Source organism: Zeugodacus cucurbitae, chromosome 3 (genome assembly GCF_028554725.1).
Source record: "Zeugodacus cucurbitae isolate PBARC_wt_2022May chromosome 3, idZeuCucr1.2, whole genome shotgun sequence".
NCBI classification, from domain to species: domain Eukaryota; kingdom Metazoa; phylum Arthropoda; class Insecta; order Diptera; family Tephritidae; genus Zeugodacus; species Zeugodacus cucurbitae.
The window spans coordinates 24,413,313-24,429,790 of NC_071668.1; the positions used below are offsets into that span (position 1 = coordinate 24,413,313).

Sequence of the window (16,478 nt, forward strand, 5' to 3'; positions counted from 1 at the left end):
GTTATAATGCTTGTTTGGTGCCACGACAAATTAATTATTAATGATAAAGATAGCCAAGAATTAATTATAAAACAATCTTCAGCAACTTATTGACACGACCAGTCTAGCTATACTGAAGAAAGCTACGCAAAATTGTAACTATCAGAATTCTGTTTATACAATATTGTGACAAAATTTGCCTTTTTTGTGTGTAATAGAAGTGTATATCTCTTAAGGGAGGCATCTTTTATTACGCTAGTTTTGCATATATTGGTATTTGAAGTAACAGTTATAGTGTTTAAGGAAAACAGACGAGTTTAACAACATAATTAGTCATACCTTTACGAGCTTTAGCTCTGAGTGCTTACTGTAAAAATAAAATAGAGAGAGTACCCAAATTTGAATGAAAGCTCTGTGTAACTTCACTTAAGCGTACTATGAATTATAGATCAAAAGTTAGAGCGAACCCAAATAAATACGATCCCTTAAAGCTGCCATAGGCATCAAGCATTCTTTTTGGGCAGCAACACCTGCGTAAGTTATTTTATTGCGAAATTTGAAAATTTATACCAATACAAATGTGCAATTGTACATATTTGCTGGCGAAAACAATCATTGAAACGTGTTTCGAAAACGTTTGTTCCAAATTTAATGGGGCGTAACACATTGCATTGCCATTTTACTGTCACTTGACGCTTATAACAATAAATAACAATTTTATAAATCAACAACGAGCAAAGCGAAAAACGAAAATATGGAAGTTGGTGAATGTGAGAAAATGTGCAATAAAAATTCGTGTGTAAAAATGTATGTACGCATGCGAATTCGAATGAAGAAGTAAGCAAAGAAAGCAAAGAAAGAAAACAAAATGCTAGCTTTATTCATGGCCTAAACTTTGCTGCTTGCAACCGACACGTTATGGCTTGTGCGGAGGGGGTGTGTGAAGGTAAGTACTTGTTCAAGTGTCTTTCGGAAGTTCAGGGACAAAATGTAACTTTCTTATTTTGATTGAAAGATAAATCGAATTTATGAATTTATTATGAAAATATAACAGCAGCAATTTCGCACAAAATTATTTATTCATGGTGTGTGCACGCAACTGTTGACGCTGCCGCTGCCTCCCCTCCCCCTCCGCCACCTGCGTCCCGTAACAATTCACTGTCTGTGTGCCTTCGTAATTGAAGTACATACCTTGCTATTGTTGTTGTTGCTGTTGTTTCTTGTTTGGCTGTTTGTTCATTGTTGTTGACTGGCTCTTATAGCTGTTGTTGCCGTTGTTGATGTTGTTACATATTTGACAAGCACTCGACTGAAGGGTCGAGCTTTTTTCAACGAAATTGTTTCCCTCCATTCAGTAGATTGCTTTGAAGAGTGGTGTGCGCGCAACCTTAAGTTGCTTACTTTCTGCCGAAAGCATGAGATTATGTCTTTAGGAAAATATGTTGTTTATTATAGCTATGCTACCATGTTTTGGCTGTAAGCAGTATGTTGTAGTTAAATTAAGTCAAGGCTTGACTCTGCTTGTCGACAAGACAAGTGTTGGTGGCCTATATAACACTAGAATTCAAAATATATAAATTATTTACCGATAATTTCTTTACCTGAGACTTAGATGCTGTTCGAGATTCCTCGCACTGATGTTTGGCAAGTGTCTTCCATTCAAATTCGTAACTCAAAACATTTCAAAGACGAACTCCCGCTGTCAGACGTCTTTGTAGGTGATGCATCAAAATTCCGTCTACTTTAGCCGAGTCCGAAGACTGCATGCGAACTTATAAGCGTCATATATGGCAATGACAATATTGATATTGAGCTGAGAATTCCTTGCCTTCATGTATTACTTTAGATTTAATTTTGTTTCTTAGAAGTAAACCCTCATTGACATGAACAATAACAATAATCTAAGGTTTCTTAAATTCCGGTCGTCACTCTGGACCGCAATGTTAGATCAAAATTTTATATAAGCTTTAATTAACCATCAATTTCTTATTGGTAAGAATGTAGTTAAGAACTCAGTTTGGAAAGCATTTAATATATCATTATGAAACAGTAAAAACAATATGTTATTGACTAAATTTTTATGCCCTTCTTTTTAATCAATTTGTCGAGTTCTTCATTTTTATTTTTTATTTCCGAAGAGAAGAGTTCAGCAAATCAGTTATCATTAAAATCCGTCTAGTTGTTCTTGATTCATATATGGTGTAACTTCGGAAATCACAATGACATGCCTTGGATCTTTCTCGTTACATCTTACCGGTTAAAGCCTTTGAAAGAACTAATTGTGGATCAAACATGAAAACATAGGTTGATTGTAGAATATTAGTTAATACAGATTGCTAAAGTTTGAGGTCATTAATATTCCAGAGATATTCAGAGAGAGAGAGAGAGGGAGAATGAGAACGCGAGCGAAAAAGAGATAAAATATGCACTTCTGAACGATATTATATTTAATAACCAGAGAAAATGTCGACGTCTAGTTGCATCTAAGTATAGAGTACGCATCAGCATGTATTTTACTTGTAGCTATAAGTATATTCTTACTGTTGTATTACAAAAATATGTATTTCATTTCTCAACTCGTAACAGTTTCTACAATTTGGACAGTCAGCTGCCAACTGACAGAAATTAATTATAAGGATGACTCACGAAAGCTATTAATTATAATTATTTGCTTTTCAAATGAGCCAAAGCTGTCGTCTCGCTATGGAACGTGTGTCTGTGTATTTGCATGTGCTTTGTGGCATAACTGATTGTCCTTCGCATTGAGTGGACCAGCTGTTGCAACAAAATCTCATTCTAGTACAATTGCAAATTGCAGCAACATGCAATCCACACACACTCGAAATATTCAGGCGCATCAGTGCACTGCAGTGGCATGCGTACTGGTTCTGGTACTGGTACAATTTCAACTAGCATTGGTAACAGTTAGTGGACGTTTAAACATATACCATATTAAATTATGAATTGGAGAATTAGTATTCGCAAGGTTTCGTACGCAGCGTCTGTTTCTTTTTCTCCAATACTCTAAAAGTGATTTGCTGAGATAAGAAATATCTTTAGTCTCTCTTATTGACTAAGTGCCGAGAGAAGATTTCGTTCTGCTAGTTCGAGTCACGATGTGATAGATCTAGATATTGAATAATAAAGATTTTTTCAAAGCGCGTGACAAAAGGGCATCACACTCTCCAACTCGTCCGTTACTTGAACTCAAAAAAACTTAGCCCCGAACTAGTTTTGTGCTCCCCTAAAATACCACTTCGGGCTAGTCAACTTCACCAGAGGGAACAAATACTAATGTACTAATACTACGAGCATCTTGCTGGCCACTTGGCTGTCGGGCTATTTGACAAGATGCCTGACAGATTCTTCAACTGAGTTGATTTTCAGTGGCTGCTGTGCCATTTATTGTGTGGCGGCGCACTCATGCACTCGTGTCAAGGAGCAAATGTTGACAACTTAAATAGAGCAGCAACCGAATGACAACACAACTAAAGCAGTAAGCAGTATAAGAACAAGAAGAAGATGTTGTAGAGAACTGGAAAATGTCAAAATGGCTAAAGCAATGACTGCAATGGCAACTAAAATACAAATACAACAACAATTACAAATACAAATACAAATGCGAATGCGATCAAATACAAACACTAATGCAACGCACTTACGAGTTTATTATATTTATATACAGACACACATACACTTATATATATATATATATATATATATATATATATATGCGAGTGCGTGTGCTGTTTGCATTAGTGTTGTATTTGCAGCTTGTTGCAAGCATGTTGCTGCATTCACTAGCAATTTTGCACTTTCTGTTTGCCTTGTGGTTGCTTTTAGCATTTACGGGCAACAACAACAGCTGCATCACTCTCCACAACGGCAAGTCAGACAATTTGTTGTTGCTCTTTTTTTTTTTGTACTCTCATTTATGTGTGCGTCAATTTGCAGTTTTTGTTGTTTGCACATTTGCTTGTTTGAGTTTACCGAGGCGCACCAAATAACAAAGGACTTTCGGTATAGTACTCCTTGAAAGACTCTTGCAGCGCCGTAGCTGGCTGAGTGGCTGTCTGCTGCTACGTTTGTTGTCGGTGTGCAGGCTGCCTGCCAGTCATCAGCGTCTTGAGTGAAAATCATTGCCTTCATGCTAGCGCATTCATCAGCATTTTAAATAAATTCAGTAGCTAACTTGTTTGTTTGTTGTCATTTCGGGGCATACGTAAGAGTATGAAAACACAAACATGCATTGTGGCTGAATAAATTGTGTGCAATTGCATATACTACTCAAGAATTAAGTTTAATTGAATTAAAAGTTGAGATATACAACACTTCTCGTGGCCATGCAGGCAAAGGAGGAAATGTTTTGCTCCACTCTCATATGTTAAACTTCACTCTGCCAAATAACTAATTTGAATGCCTAAATTAAGTCCTATTTTGTAGACTTATGACATATGAAATATATATATTAAGTTACAGTTAAATAATACTAACAGCAAAAAATCTATAAATTTTTCTTCAACTTCAAATAAGGTTTAAAGAATTTGCCAGACTATTGTGCAATATTGCCGCCGTTAATGACACTATAAGGTTACCAGTTTACGGCAGTGTCTTTCAAGCAGATGTGTCATTAAGCTGTCACTTTCATAGCGGGGAGCATTCACTCTGATATCAGAGCGGCAGAGCTGGCCTCTAACAGAACGCTCAAGACTAGTTAAGGAATGTTTAACTTAAATTACAGAGCCAATGAGGGCATACCTAGTCCAATCCCATCAGTTTGGGAACGAGCTACTGCTCTACTGTCCTCTTGTGTACTACCAGCATGTGTTCTGTGGATCTCACAAGAGTTCCTCAGGCTGTAATTAAAAACTAATACAAATTGATATTAACTGCTTCGAAAAATCCTTAGTGGATTCTAAGCGCTTGGTGAACCCGACATCACAAATCAATTTTAACAGTCAAAGTTGAATCTCCTGTGGCCAGCATTGAGGTCTAACCTAACCAAATGAATAAATTTCGATCCAAAATAAATATATTGGCGAACAATAGCCAATATTGCCACAATCTCGTCTTAGATTTGGTTTACATACATCTTTGAATGCAATTGTTACCAATGCAGCGTCTATAGGCTGGTTTCGCGTTCACAATTAATGCTAAAAAATCAGAGCTATTTTTATTCGGAGAAGAGTAGGAGAACCTTTAATATAAACAAGTAAGGAAGGGCTAAGTTCGGGTGTAACCGAACATTTTATACTCTCGCAATTTATTTATTTAACTTTATTTATACTATATAATACACAATTTGACCCACATATTCGTCATATATATTGTATAAAGTCCATTGAAAGTTGGAAACCATAATATTAGGTTAGAAGCACCGAGGTCCTCGTGTTCGATATATGGGGCCTTAAAAACCTATGGTGCGGTTTCGGCGATTTTTAGAATGGGGCTGCCACACTATTAACATAGTATTTGTGCAAAGTTCTGCACCCATATCTTCACTAGTGCTTACTTTATATATTGTAATGTAAACGAATCAGATCGTCTTCAAAGTTCTGGTATATAAGAAGTAGGCGTGGTTGTGAAGCGATTTGGCCTATTTTCACAACATATCATTGAGATGTAAGGAAACTATTACAAACCAAGTTTCATTGAAACCTGTCGAGTAGTTCCTGAGATATGGTTTTTGACCCATAAGTGGGCGACGCCACACCTATTTTCCATTTTGTAAAAAAATCTGAGTGCAGCTTTCATCTGCCATTTCTTATGTGAAATTTAGTGTTTCTGACGTTTTTCGCTAGTGAGTTAACCCACTTTTTGTAATTTTCAACCTAACTTTTGTATGGGAGGTGGGCGTGGTTATTATCCGATTTCTTTCATTTTTGGAATGTATTAGGAAGTGGCTAAAAAAAACGACTGCAGAAAGTTTGGTTTATATAGCTCTATTGGTTTGCGAGATATGTACAAAAAACTTAGTAGGGGGCGGGGCCACGCCCTCTTCCCCAAAAAAATTACATCCAAATATGCCCCTTCATAGTGTGATCCTTCATACCAAATTTTATTTCCATAGCTTTATTTATGGCTTAGTTATGGCACTTTATGTGTTTTCGGTTTTAGCCATTTTGTGGGCGTGGCAGTGGTCCGATTTTGCTCATTTTCGAAAGCAACCTTCCTATGGTGCCAAGAAATAAGTGTGCCAAGTTTCATCAAGATATCTTAATTTTTACTCAAGTTACAGCTTGCACAGACGGACGGACGGACGGACGGACGGACGGACGGACAGACAGACATTCGGATTTGAACTCCACTCTTCACCCTGGTCACTTTGGTATATATAACCCTATATCTAACTCGTTTAGTTTTGGGTGTTACAAACAACCGTTATGTGAACAAAACTATAATACTCTCTTTAGCAACATTTGTTGCGAGAGTATAAAAAATGTATATGTACATATGTCCACTGATGAGTACTTAGCGAAAAATATTCGATTATTCTTCAACAAGATCTTGTTTAACTTGACCTAGCCGATGCTCCAGATTTTTAACTCTTCTGAAAAGTATGTTTTGTGGAATTTCGAAGAGTAGACTACCATCGTGGCTTATTGAAAGGAGTGTCATAATTAATGGAATATCCCGTTTCTCTGTCAAATAGGAGTGGGTTTTATGTGTTTCTTGTCGTATCGGTCAATAAGACAGTTTTTATATTCGCTGGGTTCGTCGGGTAAAATTCACTGTTTTGACTGTCTCTTGGTTTCGGGTAGGAGGTTTAGTGGTAGAGTAGTGTTAAACACTGCTGTGAAGTGGACCTAGTTTGAGCTTGTTACTTACTTATGGTCAATGCGATCTTATGACAGGTAGTTTTTTTCAATAGCCTATTTTTGACAGATCACGCGTGAGTCGTTTGTTTCGTATTGTTTCATCATGGATAGACTTATGCCTGAACAACGTTTACAAATTGTTCAACTTTATTACGAAAATTCACGTTCTCTAAAGAATGTATTCCGCGCTCTCCGATCAACTTATGGTCAACATAATCGGTCTACTGACCGTACTATTCGCAACATCATTATCCATCTTAAGACGTTTGGGACGAAGAACAACTTGAAGAGATTAAAGAGATGTCATTTGGTCCAGAAAATACAACGGTTTGGTGTGGTTTGTGGGACGGTGGAATCATCCGGCGACCGTTATCGCGCCTGGCTATTTGATGCCTGAAATTGCAGCTCGTGTTTCAACAAGGCGTCACTTCCATACATCGCATCAATCAATAGATTTATTGAAAGATCATTTACAGAGAGAGGCCACAATAAATGCCAAAGAATGTTCTTTCCAATGATAATAAACATTCCCCATTAAGCAATGATACAAAGCTAAGGTAAATATTGATAAAATAATTGCAAAATGTTTGCCTTTATATAAACAGTTAGACTGATGAAAACTGAACTTATAAACACAAGTATAAATGATAATATTCTAAATCTAGCCTTCAGCAGCTTTAAATCTAAAATTTACTACTTCAATCGAACACTTCTTCCACACAATAATAAATATACGAGTACATGGAAGTCGATTAATTAAACCACTTCTGGCATCTGTGCGCGCAAATATTTATGGATATTTAGTTGGCGTGAGCCCGCAATTTTTTGTCATACGCTAGTCGTGGTGTGCTGCTTTAGTGGTCAATGATGGGTGTAAATCTAGTGTACGTTGCAGCCGCTTAACCGCCAATTCGAGCGTGTGAAACGTTAGACATCGAGATTTGTTTGCAACAACAACGCTACACCTCCCGGACTGCCGCCGCTCAAAAGTCTCTATGACCTTTCAGCTGTTGTTATTGCTATAATGTTCATGTTGCACTGTTTGCCGATTGTGGCAATAGCGCTTGTTGCTCTTGTTCGTCCAAGTATAATCACCACAGCCGTCTAATTGCACAAACGCTAAACAAGTTGCTAATTTTGCGACGCCTGCCCGGGTGGTAAGTGAGGCGTGTCGGCTTGGCCTGGTACATCGATCGTGCGCCAATAAACAGTTCAGTCACGTAAAGTCAATTCATGAGTTCTTTCTGCACGGCTGCGGCGTTTTAAAACACTCAGCGCACACTTTGGTAAAGTTGGCTTTCGATTGGGGGCAAAGCGCAAGTAATTCGGTGTGCGGACGAACCGACACTTTGCGGTGATTAAGGTTGAGAAAATTAAAAGTTGTTGATTTTGCATTTGATGGGTGAATTGATTTGTTTCGCAAATGGTGTGAAGTGATGCGTTTAGTGAATGGGGACTTTTCGCATCGTTTTCAATTGATTTAGGAGACAGATTTTACGTTAAGCACATGCCTTTTCATTCATTTCAAGTGTGTTCATTGTTTACCTAAAATTTATCCATTTTCTAAATCAATACATTCATTATACTCTCGCAACCAAAGTTGCTAAGAGAGTATTATAGTTTTGTTCACATAACGATTGTTTGTAAATCATAAAACTAAACGAGTTAGATATAGGGTTATATATAACAACTAAGGAAAGGCTAAGTTCGTGTGCAACCGAACATTTTATACTCTCGCAATTTATTTAGAGATTTACCCATATTTTCGGTGAAAAATTACCTTTAGGCACTGAGTTCTTCATGTTTGATATCAGGGGCCTTGAAAAGTCATGATTCGATTTTGACAATTTTTTCAGCTCACATACAGCATTTTTGTAAAGTTTTATTTCGCTATCCTTATCGGTTCCTTATGTATACAGTTAGTGAGTTAACGCACTTTTAGTCATTTTCAACCTAACCTTTGTATGGGAGGTGGGCGTGGTTATTATCCGATTTCTTTCATTTTTGCACTGTATAAGGAAATGGCTAAAAGAAACGACTGCAGAAAGTTTGGTTTATATAGCTTTATTGGTTTGCAAGATATATACAAAAAAGTTATTTGGGGGCAGGGTCACGCCCACTTTTCCAAAAAAATGCATTCAAATGTGCCCCTCCCTAATGTGATCCTATGTTCCATATTTTATTTTCATAACTTTATTTACGGCTTAGTTATATCTCTATATGTGTTTTTGGTTATCGCCATTTTGTGGGCGTGCCAGGGGTCGGATTCCACCCATCTTCGAACTTAACCTTCTTATGGTGCCAAGGAACCTGTGTTTCAAGTTTCATTAAGATATCTAAATTTTTACTCAAGCTACAGCTTGCACGGACGGACAGACAGACATCCGGATTTGAACTTTACTCGTCACCCTGATCACTTTGGTATATATAACCCTATATCGAACTCGTTTAGTTGTAGGACTTACAAACAACCGTTATGTGGACAAAACTATAATACTCTCTTAGCAACTTTTGTCGCGAGAGTATAAAAATGATCAGGGTGAAGAGTGGAGTTCAAATCCGGATGTCTGTCTGGCCGTCCGTCTGTCCGTGCAACGGATAACTTGAGTAAAAATTGAGATATCTTAATGAAACTTGAGGTCGGCAAAAATCCCCCGCTGAATCCTCCGCGAGGGTACCGCCTGGTAATAGTTACCACAGTGTCGCAACTGTGGAGGGAACTGTCCGGTAACGGTCTGTCCCCACCACAGTCGCGAGGTATCTAGCTAAGGTGCGACTCCGTTGTTGAGTGTTTGTTGCTCTTCAATAGCACAGCATTCGGTGACGCAGTCGTATCATAGTAGGGGGTACAACAAAGTGCTGGATCAAGGTGTCATGCGACCCGTGCCGAGGATCAACCTGGCTGGGGGCCCATTAATATCCCAGTCTCGAACGGAGCTTACGGATACCTGGCGCCCTCCGTAATAAGATAGCCTTGCTTGCGTATCGGGAGCTATGCGCAAGTGAGCATTTATTCCCCTACACTCGTGGGTCCAAAATATGAACACATCAATTAACAAAAATGGAAAATCAGGGGAGTCCGGTCCTCGCTTAATAAAGAGGGAAGGAGCGGATTGTTCCGAGAGAAGAGCAGCGTTTGCAACGAGCTCTAAGACAGTCAGCACGAAGGCAGTGGCTATGCCTCGTCTGAATGTTAAGGCTGGCACCAGTACTGGAACTACAGTTAAGCCAGGTTCCAGCAAGGCAACAACAACCGCGGCACCCGGAGCCAAGCCTACCAACCAGAGGCAGAAGGCAAAGGGAGAAGCCAAAAGTTTAGTTGCTGGTGCAGTGCCGAAAGAATGGCCTACCCTCAAGGTGGAAGAATCATCGAAGGCGAAGTATGCAGAGAGGAAACGCGCTGCATACATTCTAAGAAGAGCTCACCTGCATCCACCAACCAAGGAGGAGCTCACTAAGGGGCTCGAAGAAACCATAGAGTGTGCAAAAGCGGTTCTTCCCAATTTTAGCATAGAACCGCCAGCAGGAGCAACAAAAAGACAGAGGTCAGCTGAAGAGGCTAAGACGTCGGCTAAACGACCGAAAATAAAGGAGACGCCTAATAAATCGTTTGCGGATGTGGCCCGGAACCGCATGAGGGAGATCCCGAAGACAGAATTCCCGGAACCCAATGGATATGGGTGCAAGCTGCGCTGGCTAACGTGGCCCTGGAAGTGCTACTAAGCAATCCAGGTCCACCGCCGTCATGCACAGATGCCGGTTGGTACCAGGGCCAAAATAAAATAGTAGCATGTGACGACGAACGATCGGTCCAGCTCTATAAAGCCGCCTTAGCGAAAGTGGGAGAGGTATATCCTGGGGCCAAACTAATAGCGGTAGACAGGAAAGATATACCGTCTAGACCAAGGGCACGAGTGTGGATACCGGCTACACCATTTCAGCCGGATCCAATTATGCAGCTGATCAGGGCTTGCAACCCTAACCTACCAACGGAGGGTTGGAAGTTCGTTAAGGCATTCGACGAAGCGACAACCGAATCGGGCGTGGAGACCAAAAGGCCCACAATGCAGATTTTGTTGTTGCTAACGAATGACGCAATCGAACCGCTGAACAAAAGTGGCGGTGAAATCAATTATGGCTTCACTAAGGTCAAGGTGAAGACATTTAAAGCAGATGCCGGTGCTATCGACCATCTTACCTCGGATAAAGAGATGGGTGAAGTGGAGGAAGATCCTATTTAGTCCTCGAGCGATGTCGATAGCCTCGAACAAGGTGAGTGTTCCTCAGGGTCTGAACTGGCGGACAGGCTCTCTAAATAATATACCGAGAAAGAGCTTTTAAGCGATTCTCCAGACGATGTAAATGTAACTTTAACTAATGCATCTCTTACAAATTAATCTTCACCACAGCAAAGTAGCGTCAGTAGCCCTAATTAACCGCATGACAATAGATCAGCCTGACTTTGTCCTCATTCAAGAGCCACGGGTTAATGGAGGGCGGATTTGCGGCGCCAAACTATAAAATTTACATGTCACATTGTGAAGGTAAGAACAGGACATGTATATTGGCTAAAACGGATCTTAATGTTTTTATATTGTACAAATATAGTGACTTGGACACAACGGCAGTAAGCTGGGAGACGAGCAGAGGTAACTACCGGCTTGTCTCTTGCTACATGCCGTATGGAGCAGGTACCATCTCTGCTGATAAAAAGACTGGTGCAAGAAAGCGAGGCGTCCAGGAGTGTGTTAATACTTGGATGCGACTCCAATGCACATCACTCACTATGGGGCAGCTCAGATATCAACACAAGAGGTGAGCTGCTTTTTAGTTATTTGTTAAGCACTAAGCTATTGCTGTGTAATAGAGAAAACACGCCAACTTTTATTACCAGAGACCGACAAGAAGTATTAGATATAACACTTGTGTCGGAAGAACTGGTAGACAGAGTAATACGATGGAGGGTTCTAGAAGAACACTCCTTTTCCGATCATCGGTATATTGAATGTGTACTGAGTGACAAAGTAGGTCAAGATAATAAATATAGGAACTATAGGAAAACAAACTGGCTAGTGCATATGCAGGAGCTAAAGAGGTATATCCCTAAATCGTGGAAATCCTTCTGTGAAGAAATCGAGACGACGACAGAAGCGTCTAGGTTAAGAAAAGTAATAGCAAAGGCTACACATAACGTTGGGTACCTACAGAAGCCAGATCAGAGCTGGACGAAATCCAGTGAAGAAACCTTAAAATTGCTGATGGATACTCACTTCCCGGGCAGCTCAGAGAGCTCCACCGCTGAGTATACTCTAGACAGAGTAGTGGACACAGATCCTAATATTGGAGACTTAATATCAATAGACAAAATAAGGTGGGCAATTAACAGCTTCAAGACTTTTAAATCTCCGGGACCTGGCGGTATATTCCCGGCTCAATTGCAGAAATCGATCAGTTACGTAACGAGCTGGTTAACAAACATTCTCAAAGGAACCCTTCGGTTAAATTACATTCCTTCATTGTGGAGAAAAGTGAAGGTAATATACATACCAAAAGCGGGCAAAAGCTCTCACACAAGTCCTAAAGATTTTAGACCAATCAGTCTTTCCTCATTTCTACTAAAAACACTGGAAAGATTAATACAAATTAACATAAGAAGTAAGCTAGCTCCGGAAAAGTTAGCAGTTTCACAGCACGCGTACTCCAAAGGAAAATCCACGGAAACCGCCTTAAACTCGGTGGTAACAGAGATTGAAAGGGCTCTAGTGGTAAAGGAATACGCTATCATAGCCTTCTTAGACATAGAAGGCGCGTTAACAACATCCAGCCGAAGGCCATTATCAACGCGCTTAAAGATCTGAACGTCTCGGAATCACTCATGAAACTTATTGAACATATGCTTCTAGGCAGGTTCATAACTTCAACGCTGGGGGTTTCGACGATGTGCAGATCTGTCCAAAGGGGTACACCTTTAGGAGGCGTGCTATCCCCACTTCTATGGATCCTAACAATGAATAGTATGTTGTTAGATCTAGAGAAAGGGGGAGTACATGTGGTGGCCTACGCTGACGATGAGGCGGTATCAATTAGGGGAAAATTCCCACATATACTCTCGGACCTTATGCAAACAAGGCTAAATGAGATAAATCGTTGGGCAAAATCATGTGGGTTAAGCCTAAATGCAACGAACACTGAATTAGTGATGTTTACAAGGAAACACAAGATTCCAGAGTTCACACCACCTTCAATAAACGGCACCTCGCTACCAATAAATGAAAAGACAAGCTACCTGGGACTTATTTTATACAGGAAGCTGTTATGGAAACCAAACTTGGAGGCCAGGGTAAAGAAGGCAGCTTTGGCACTATACACTTGCAAAAGAATGGTTGGACCAAAATGGGGACTAACTCCCCGCGTATCACATTGGCTCTACACAGCTGTAGTTAGACCGATAATGACATATGGGATACTGGTCTGGTGGCCAATAATTGTCAAGAAGTACGCAGTAAAGCGTATGGTAAGTTTACAAAGAGCTGCATGTATATGTATCAGTGGAGCTCTCAGAACTACGCCGAGCCAGGCATTAGATGCGATTCTGTATTTACTGCCTATAGATCTATTTTGCAAACAACAGGCGGCGAAATCGGCACTAAGGCTGAGAGAATCGTCGCTACTGCAAAACTGCAATAGGGGACATTCCAGTATACTCGGCAAGTTCCCATTTCTACCGAATAGTACGGACTTTCGAAATCCTATAGAAATGAATCTAAACTCGGACCAACACATATCCTTCCCTTGATGGTTCAAAACTGGACAAACGAGTAGGAGGCGGGGTATTTTCAGAGAAACTGGATACCAGAATCGCTTTCCGATTACCGGATCACTGCAGTGTTTTCCAAGCAGAGATCTTTGCAATTAAAGAAAGCCTTCTCGTTTTGTCAAAAAGAGTGCTAACGACTAAGCACATATTTTCGGATAGTCAAGCGGCTTTAAAATCACTAAAGTCGCATAGAATATCATCGAAGATAGTGAAAGAGTGTTTGGATTTACTAATAGCAATGACATCATATTTCACGATACACCTGCAATGGGTCCCGGGACATAGTGACATTCCTGGAAACTGTGTAGCAGATGAATTAGCCAGATTGGGCACAACATTGCAGTTAGATGCTAATAAAGAGGGAATTTATATACCTCTGGCAACGTGCAGTTACCTAATAGATAAACATGCTGTTGATATGGCTGAATCACAATGGAAACAATTAAGGACTTGTTCCGTAAGTAAACAATCATGGCCTGAATGGAGTAAGAGCCGCACTTGTCGTTTACTGAAATTTAGTAGGAATGACACAAGAACCCTTGTAGGGGTGTTAACGGGATATTGTCTGATTGGTAGACACGCCAGCAGTTACCTTTTAATGATTACCTTTTAATGATTACTGCAGAAGCTGCCAAGAAGAAGAAGAGGAAGAAACGATTACACACCTTCTATGTGGATGTAAGGCTCTGTATAGGAAAAGAATTGCGACTATTGGACGCGGTTTTCTCGAGGATGTGGGTGAAGTTGCTCATATCAAATTATGTGAACTTTTTCACTTTATTAAGACCACAGGGTGGTTCAAAGATGACCCTAAAGTGTGAGGGATCTTAGTCCCAGTGGTGTCACAATGGGCCTCCCTTATACCTAATTATGGGTTTTTCAAAAATACAGTGGGCTTTATTCCGCATATATCGGTTAATATGTGAGATATCTTAGCAAAATTAAGTGAGCATATAGTCCTGAATGTTGTATACCTTGGTGGTGAAAATTAATGAAATCGGTACAGTAATTACCTCAGCCCTCATATCTATGTATGTATATATGCTGATTTTCGTTATTCTATTAAACTTTATGCCGAATTTATGAGTACATTTTTGTGTTATCTTAATAAAATTAATCAATAACTTGCCCTACCTTTCGGAATTGAAGCCATCTCACTGAAGGCTGGTTACAGGTGGGTGAATTTCCTCTTATGGGGATACTATCAGTTATTCCCTTATGTTAGTGGACAGAGAAATTACCACAGCTATCAACTGACTCGTATATTATTTCGTTAGTATTACTCTTAAAAGTAATGATACAGATCGTAATGGGGTCTTCGGGTATACAAGGAACAATTAACTCACGTAGGAATTTTAGCATTAATAACTTTCTTTTATATATTCCGCAAACTAAATTGTTTAGTTTTTTACCTGCTTTGTTGAAGGTCAAATTTATTACGTTGAATATAAATGATTTGGCTATAAAAAAGCAGGTAGATATATTGCGCAATCCGGTTGATCTTTGTTATCAATTTAAACAAAGGGATTTTCCTAGAATAACAGTTATAATTTTTCCACTGAGTTGCATGAGTATAAGTGGGGATTACTTTGCTAGAAATTCTTACGCTACTACCTGCTATAGTGAAAGAGTGTTTGGATTTACTAATAGCAATGACATCATATTTCACGATACACCTGCAATGGGTCCCGGGACATAGTGACATTCCTGGAAACTGTGTAGCAGATGAATTAATAAAGAGGGAATTTATATACCTCTGGCAACGTGCAGTTACCTAATAGATAAACATGCTGTTGATATGGCTGAATCACAATGGAAACAATTAACGACTTGTTCCGTAAGTAGACAATCATGGCCTGAATGGAGTAAGAGCCGCACTTGTCGTTTACTGAAATTTAGTAGGAATGACACAAGAACCCTTCCTTGTACGGGTGTTAACAGGATACTGTCTGATTGGTAGACATACCAGCAGGTTGGGGTTACTTAGTAACGATTACTGCAGAAGCTGCCAGGAAGAAGAAGAGGAAGAAACGATTACACACCTTCTATGTGGATGTAAGGCTCTGTATAGAAAAAGAATTGCGACTATTGGACGCGGTTTTCTCGAGGATGTGGGTGAAGTTGCTCATATCAAATTATGTGAACTTTTTCACTTTATTAAGACCACAGGGTGGTTCAAAGATGACCCTAAAGTGTGAGGGATCTTAGTCCCAGTTGTGTCACAATGGGCCTCCAAAAGGCCTAGGTGCGTCGTTTTGACAACCACATAACCTAACCTAACCTAATGAAACTTGAAGCACATGTTCCTTGCGACCTTGAGAGGGTTGCTTTCGAAAATGGGCAAAATCGGATTACTGCCACGCCCACCAAATGCGAAATCTGAAAACATCATAAAGTGTCATAACTAAGCCATTACTAAAGTTATAAAAGTAAAATTTAGAATAAAGGATCGCACTGAGAAGAAGCGTATTTGGATGTAATTTTTTTGGGAAAGTGGGCGTAGCCCCGCCCCCATATCGGTTATTTGTATATATCTCTAAAACCAATAAGGCTATATAAACCAAACTTTCTGCAGTCAGTTCTCTTACGCTACCCACCACACACCCTGAAAATAGTTGAAATCGGATAAAACCACGCCCACCTCCTATACAAAGGTAAGGTTGAAAATTACTAAAAATTATATTCCCGGCTCAATTGCAGAAATCGATCAGTTACGTAACGAGCTGGTTAACAAACATTCTCGAAGGAACCCTTCGGTTAAATTACATTCCTTCATTGTGGAGAAAAGTGAAGGTAATATACATACCAAAAGTGGGCAAAAGCTCTCACACAACTGACTCGTATATTATTTCGTTAGTATTACT

At 39.8% G+C, this 16,478-nt stretch overlaps 1 long non-coding RNA gene across 1 annotated transcript; it reads left to right on the top strand.

Annotated features, from left to right (window-relative positions):
* The first annotated feature begins 9,162 nt into the window (after window positions 1-9,162).
* On the top strand, window positions 9,163-11,606 carry LOC128920286 (uncharacterized). The gene is made up of 3 exons (XR_008470398.1): window positions 9,163-11,069; window positions 11,207-11,341; window positions 11,406-11,606. It is a non-coding gene; the product is annotated as an uncharacterized LOC128920286 (long non-coding RNA).
* The last annotated feature ends 4,872 nt before the right edge of the window (window positions 11,607-16,478 follow it).